Here is a 7,828-nt window from a genome sequence, read left to right as displayed (position 1 = left end):
GTTGACGGTCATCATTTTGAGCATTTATTGCATTAATGTGGTATTTACAGGCAATCACGCTGTAACAGCACGCGTTCTCAGAAATGATAAGTTCACAGAGGTACACGTATCACATTGGAACAACCGAAATAAAATGTTCAAACGTACCTAAGTTTAGTATTTTGATTTAAAAAAACCTACCTGTTACCAACTGTTCGTCTAAAATTGTGAGCCATATGTTTGTGACTATCACAGCGCCATCTATCACAAAGCGAAAAAAGTGGTCCAACTAAAACATTCATATTTCCTTACGTACTACACGAATATGTAATAAAAAAATTTAAGAAAACGCAGTTGATATCCGTTTGACCTATGGTAGAGCCATCTGACGGGCCAACCACAGAGCCATCTGGTTTGCCCCTTGAAGCTAGACATGTTTCGTTCTTTGTAGTTTTTTCGTTTGATGCTTTTTTCGTGAGATATTTGGCCCGGTCACGATCAATGGACCATCCTGTATATACAATACATTTTTGTATATCTATACATTTTTGAATAACAGAAATCTGTGGTGATAACGACCTTACTCTTAGCTCAAAATCCCTTCTATAAATTTTACCAGAAAATTAAAAAAATTGTCAGTTAAATGGTATTTTATGCTAGGCGGCAGAGAGTGCCCTGCACGCGTCCGCTGGCGTTATGATCTTCAGCGCCCCTGACGCAGGGTTAAAGTGGCGCAGCAGACAAGATCGTCCGACAGCAGACAACAGCTCGCTCGGCCCTGGGCTCTGTTTGCTGCCGCCGTTTATGACCCCCACCCAACGTCGTTATGTCGGCTAATGACGGGGCTGCTCTATAAAGACAGACCGGCGGCTTATCACTGCCTGCGCTATCGATTGGCTACAAACAGCCGGCCGCGCTGCTTCCTCTGCACACCCCCAAGAAGTCGAATCCTTCCCAGCCAGCGATCGGAAACAGCGAGAAATCTGGATCGCTCAAAATGCACTGCGTGGCAAAAGGTGGTAAACTCTACCTGTCACACTAATCGATGATGTGAAATCCACTGTTTTAAGTGACTTTGAGACATCGTAGATTGTTGTTGTATGACGACTGGGAACTAGCAGCTTGCAAAAGGTGCAGCTCGTTGATTGTTCGTGTGCTAGTGTCCTGAGCCTTTGTGGAACATCTTTAAGGGCCGGCGAAATGACGAGCGTGCGACGTCACAAACACGGCAATATCTTCTTGGTTACAACACCCAGTAACAGACAAACATTCAACTTTCCAGTCAGTGGTGTACCGTCTGGTATCTGTTCCCAAATCCAAAAATATTTCAAAGCAGAGTTAGATACAATGAAGTGTATTGCCTCAAACAGAGACTATAATTCTGTGCTTACTAACATCTTGCATAGGAGACAAAAACTGAAGATTATATTCTCCAATATGCCCCAACTGCTGCTCATTTGTAATGCATATGTGCATTCCCTTCACGTGTTTAAGCCAAGTATTACGCATATTTGTGCGATCGGGAATGCTCAGTAGCAGCCAGGCTACATGTACATTTAACAAGTAAGCGTCAGCAACGAGCATTTGTGATGAAATCATAGGAGGCAATGTTATCCAACCTTAGTAGGGACAAGATCCGACTATTTGGGAGTAGGATCTTACAATCTGAGACAGTGTTCCGAGACAAACTTACGTCACAATGTCCACAAACGTGACGTCAGATCCGCCCAGCAGCAGCGATCTAAACGCCCATTGGCTGAAAGTTGGGTCCTTATTGGCTGAGGGAGAAAGGTGGGGTGGACTATCTTATCCTTCGGGAAGACAGAGAGAGTCAGTCGCGAGGAGCCAAGCAAAACGCACGGTCGAGTAACCGGGGTGGCTCTAAAAGAACGGTCGCGAGTGCATATTTCAGATGTTAAACAAGATATAAAGTGAAGCTATTAATTATAAGAACGCCACGTATCGTGGGCTGGGTCTATCATTATGTAATGTCAGAAAACGGGATTAATGCGTGTAAAGGGTCGAATATAATGGCGTAATCCAGAGCTGGCATATTGCAAATGTTGTGTTGGCAGAAGAGCCAACACCGTGTTACGACAGGAGGCCGAAATGCACGCCTTTTAGCTCACGCAGGCTGGCGTGAGGAGGGAAGAACTATACCGACGTGAGGTCTGGAACATGACAAGGAATTAGAATGCAGAAAGCGGACGTAATTAGTTTGATACTTAACTTTAATCCATTAATGATTAACGTCGCTCTTGACGGTACATGATTCACAATATTATCTGTTCACATTATAGTAACTGAATATGGCGCCTTGCTAGGTCGTGGCAAATGACGTAGCTGAAGGCTATGCTAACCTGTCGTCTCTGCAAATGAGAACGTATGTAGACAGTGAACCATCGCTAGCAAAGTCGGCTGTACAACTGGGGCGAGTGCTAGGGAGTCTAGACTTGACCTGCCGTGTGGCGGCCCTCGGTCTGCAATCACTGATAGTGGTGACACACGGGTCCGACGTATACTAACGGACCGCGGCCGATTTAAAGGCTACCACCTAGCAAGTGTGGTGTGTGGCTGTGACACCATAGCAAATGCTGATTCTGTGACGTGTGTGACAAAGCAATTTCTGTATTAAAAGAATTATAGTACAAACGTTGAGAATTAACGACTGGCATCCCTACACACTCCAATTCAGCAGGATCACCACCTACATTGAACTTGGCGACTGAGCGCTACTACTGTGCTACGAGGGACTCACCGAAGCAGCAAGACATCAGGTTAGTGATACCGCCCAGAGAAGTACTTCCTTCTCGCTACAATGCCAATGAGGGTGTTGTACCTTCCACCGTCTGCAGGAAGTAGTGCACAATCCCATATATAACAGAGATATTTCAGATTGTAGCAAGGACATCCTACAGCTACAGAATTTCGTACTATGTCAAGAACACGACAGCCCGTCTTATTTCCAGTAGCTACTACAAGACAAAATTTTGTAGCCGTCAGTCACGCAGATACTTAGCAACTGGGCTGGCTGAACACGAACGCAGCTGGAGGTTGCAGAATTCTGACTGCACAATTCCTGAACATGTACTGAGTGAGGGCCACAACTTCTAGCCACAGCCGCATGTCCTTCACTTAGAGAACGAAGGCCAAACTCTCAGTTTGCTGAAAGCCCTGGGAGTCGGCAGATATCTTGCCCACAGTCGTGATCTAATCTTAAATGCCCAAACACAGCATAATACTTTTCCTGTTCTAAACTTCCCGCTCAAAACCTCTTCTTTCAGCTCCTCTCCGGTTGTGAATGCGTCCCACCCAGGTGTTTCTTCAATTGAAGGAAGACACTTGGGGCTATGCCTGGGCTGTATGGCGGGTGTGTGACAGTATGCTATCCAAATTTTTTTGGTGTTGTTTGTAACACGGGCGATGTGCAGACGAGCGTTGTCCTGATGGAAACGCACTCCCTTCTGGAGCACGCCTCTTCTCTTGTTTTGGATACCGCGGCGAAGGTTCTTCTACGTTTCACAGTGTCGGTCGGCATTGACTGTTGTACCCACAGGCAGGAATTCGCACAAAAATTACTCCTTCCTATCCCAAAACGTTCTCGCCTTCACTTTGCTGGCAAGCAGTGTTTGTTTAAACTTCCATGGCTTCGGCAACACTTGGATATTTCCACTGACAGAATTGTTGTTTCATTTCTGGTGTTGTGTAGTGGACCGATGTCTCGTACCCAGTGGCAATAGACTGTAAGAATTCCTAGCCATCAGTTGTGTAGCCCAGAAGAAATTCGTGGGTCGCTGACACATGTTTCCGTTTGTGGTATTCCGTAAGCATTCTCGGAACCCACCTTGCACAAACTTTGGAATACGCTAAATGTTATCTCAAAATTTTGTCAGTACTGGTCTTGCTGACATCAGGAATCATCTCACAGAGCTCCCGAACCGACATCCTTCGATCTTCTGCCATTGCTACTTCCATGTTCGCAATCGTTTCGTCTGAAATAGATGGCTGTTCAGGACGCTATTCGTCATGGCCGTCTGTACGTCCGTCTTTGAATTCTCTGCATCATTTGTCCAAATGTTCTACGCTCATAAAGCTTTCTTCGATATTCCACACAGTCGGGAGTGAATGTCCAGCGGTGGAGTCTTTTTGGACACAAAAAACAAATGACAGAGCATAATTCGCACCTGCCGTAAGACGTGAGTGCGAGCTCCATCTCTAACGGCTGCCGAGTCAATACTGAGCTTCGCAGACGGCTCTCTGGGGCGGGAAATGGGAGAGGGAAAAACTACCTTCACGCCAGTGTTGGCGGACCCCACGTAACAGCGTTCCTCGCGACTGCAGGTCTTTGGGAACCTTATTTTTATGGACAACCCTCGTATTTAGTATTTAAGAAGTATTTCCGGGTTCGCTGGTTGACATTAGTAACTATTACTAACAATAAGCATTGCATTCTAGTGCAGTGTTTGCTATTGACAAAGAAAACGGTTACACACATCGCCAGTTGGGATGTACTTAAAGTAATTATCTGACGGTATGCCAACGGCCTTCCAGCAGTGATAACACTGGCTCCTGTTGATGACCGAAGTCAAGCGCTTTCGGGCTTGGCTAACACTTGGATGAGTGACCGTCTGGGTCTGCAGAGAGCTGTTGGCGAGCGGGGTACACTCAGCTCTTGTGAGGCCAATTGAGGAGCTACTTAGCTGAGAAGTAGTGGCTCTGGTAACAGAAACTGACAATGACCAGAAGGGTGATGTGCTGACTACATGCCCCTCCATATCCGCATCCAGCGACGTCTATTGGCTAAGGACGACACAGCGGTCGGTCGGTACCGTTGGACCTTGCGAGGCTCGTTCGGACGAAGAGTACTATTATTTGGCTGTATAGAAAGTGGCCAACTACAAAACACACACAACAGCTACTTGTTGTGGTCTTCCAAAATGATTCAAATGGCTCTGAGCACTATTGGACTTAACATCTGAGGTCATCAGAACCCTAGAACTTAGAACTGCCTAAACCTATCTAACGTAAGGACATCACACACATCCATGCCCGAGGTAGGATTCTAAACTGCGACCGTAGCAGTCGTGCGGTTCCGGACTGATGCGCCTAGAACCGCTCGGCCACAGCGGCCGGCTGTGGTCTTCATTCCAGTGACCGATTTGGTGCTGATCTCCATGTTGCTCTGTCCTGTTTAAATCACATCGTGTCCATCACAACTGTGACATCCACCCATTTGAACCTGCTTCCTGCACTCAAGTCTTGGTCTCTCGGTACTATTTTTACCTCCCCATAATGTCTTTCATTACCAAACTGATGATTCTTTGATGCCTCAGATGTTCTCTGTCAGTTGATCCGTAAGTAGCGTCATAAATTTATTTCCACCCCAATTCGATTCACTTCCTCCTCATTAGTTGTCCTATCTACCCACATAATCTTTAGTATTCTCCTATAACACTGCATTTTTAAAGCTTCTTGTTTGAACAGTTTCCTGCCGAAATTTCACTTCCAATAAATGCCTATATCTCACGCAAAAAAGTATAACCTAACGCCGGCCGCGGTGGTCTAGCGGTTCTGGCGCTGCAGTCCGGAACCGCGGGACTGCTACGGTCGCAGGTTCGAATCCTGCCTCGGGCATGGGTGTGTGTCATGTCCTTAGGTTAGTAGGTTTAAGTAGTTCTAAGTTCTAGGGGACTTATGACCTAAGATGTTGAGTCCCATAGTGCTCAGAGCCATTTTATAACCTAACACTGAAATTGATATTCGCTTTTAAGTAATTTGTCTTCTACAAAAATGTTTCTCTCTCTACTGTCATTTGAAATTTATACCCTCTCAAATCGATCATCAAAAACTCACCGACTACTTTTAATGTCTGAGGTATCACCTGATTTCCCCAAAATTGTCGACTTAATCTTACTACAGTTTATTATCGTTGTTTTAGTTGTTATAGCCTCCTTTCAAGTGTCTGTTCGATTCACTGAACAGACTTTCGAATTACCATTCCCGTCTCTGAATAAATTACGTTGCAATCGGAAACTTACAAAGCTTCAATTTCTTCTCTCTGAACTTTAATTCTCTCTCTAACTTTCTCCTTGGTTTCTTTCACAGTTTAACGCAGAGATTTAATAACGTTGGGAGTAGACTATCGGCCTCTCGCATTTCCTTCTCAAGTACTGCTTCCATTTCTTTTCGTTCGACTGTTACAGCTGAAGTCTGATATTTCTACAAGTTGCAGAGAATGCTTATTCGCTGCATTTTATCCTTTCTACCCTCAGAATTTCGAAGAGTGAATATCATTCAACATTGTTAAAAGCTTTCTCTAAAGGTACAAATCTACGATTTCTCCAGAACGCAAACCGATCTTTCCCGATATCAGCTTCTATAAGTAAATAATTCGTGTTTTTATTTTGTGAGTATGATTTATCAAACTGGTTGCTTTTGTGATATTCACGCATGTCTCATCTGCTACGTCTTAAAAAACGATTTATTACATTGATAATGTAGTCTGAGGGTATTTCGCCTTTCACATCTACCTTGCATGCCTGGAGGAATAATTTTGTCATGGCTGGCTCTCCAAAGGATAGCAATTATTCTGAGAGAATGTCTCAAGAGGCCTCATTTCAGGTTACATCATTCAACGCTGGGCCAAATCTTACACGCATCTCAACCTCATCTACTTCTCCTGTCTTCAAGTTCGCTATTCTTTTATAATCCTTCTGTACATTCTCTCCACCTTCCTGCCTTCCCTGCTTTCCTTAGTATATGCTTGCCATCGAAACCAATATTCATACAGGTGCTTCTCTTTTTTCTAACGGTCTCTTTACTTTTCACAAAGGTGGCATCGATCTTTCCTATAGTTACCTACGCTTCTACAGATCTGCATTCCTCTTCTAGAGATTCATGCTTTTGCTATTTTGCAATTTCTTTCAATCTGATTTTTTAGACGCTGTATTCCCTTTTGCCTGCTTCTTTTTTCGCCTCTTTATTTTTTTCTGCTTTCACTAACCAAATTCAACATTTCTTGCGTTAAAGAAAGATTTCTCACGGGCCTTGCCTTTTTGCCTATTTGATACTTGTTGCCTTCACTGCTTCATCTCACAAAGCTACCGTTTCGGCTTCAGTTGTATTCCGTTCCCCTAGTCCCCTGTTCTCTTTGAAACTCTCATCAACATCTGGTAGTTTCTATTTAACCAGAATCATCTACTTCATTTATTACTTTTTCCAGTATCTTCAGTTTTAAAGTGCAGTTCATATCCAATAAATTATGGTCAAGACTTATCTGCCTCTGAAAATCTTGTGCATTTTGATGTCTGATTTGATAATCTCTGATTCACTATTGTGTAATCTATTTGAGTAAATCAGAGATTATCAAACTAGACATAAAAATGCACAAGATTTTCAGAGGCAGATTAATCTATTTGAGAGGCAACGGCCTTGCCGCAGTGGATACACCGGTTCCCGTGAGATCACCGAAGTTAAGCCCTGTCGGGCATGGTCGGCACTTGGATGGGTGACCAACCAGACCGCCATGCGCTGTTGCCATTTTTCGGGGTGCACTCAGCCTCGTGTTGCCAATTGAGGAGCTACTCGACCGAATAGTAGTGGCTTCGGTCAACATAACGACCGGGAGAGCGGTGTGCTGACCCCACGCCCCTCCTATCTGCGTCCTCCACGGAGGATGACACGGCGGTCGGATGGCCTTGGTAGGCCACTCGTGACCTGAAGACGGAATGCTGTGATATATTTGAGACCTTCCAGTGTTTACAGGTTTCTTCCACGTGTACAGCCATCTTTCCATTACTTCAGATTTATTATCTGAAGGTGTTCCCTTTCTGTTTGTTCCCAACTTTTC

The 7,828-nt window shown here is 44.6% G+C and overlaps 1 pseudogene; it reads left to right on the top strand.

The window, feature by feature from the left end:
* The first annotated feature begins 7,400 nt into the window (after positions 1-7,400).
* On the top strand, positions 7,401-7,518 carry LOC124617166 (annotated as a pseudogene).
* Positions 7,519-7,828: the final 310 nt, after the last annotated feature.

Source organism: Schistocerca americana, chromosome 5 (assembly GCF_021461395.2).
Source record: "Schistocerca americana isolate TAMUIC-IGC-003095 chromosome 5, iqSchAmer2.1, whole genome shotgun sequence".
Lineage (NCBI taxonomy): Eukaryota > Metazoa > Arthropoda > Insecta > Orthoptera > Acrididae > Schistocerca > Schistocerca americana.
This window is presented reverse-complemented; position numbering and strand designations above follow the sequence as displayed.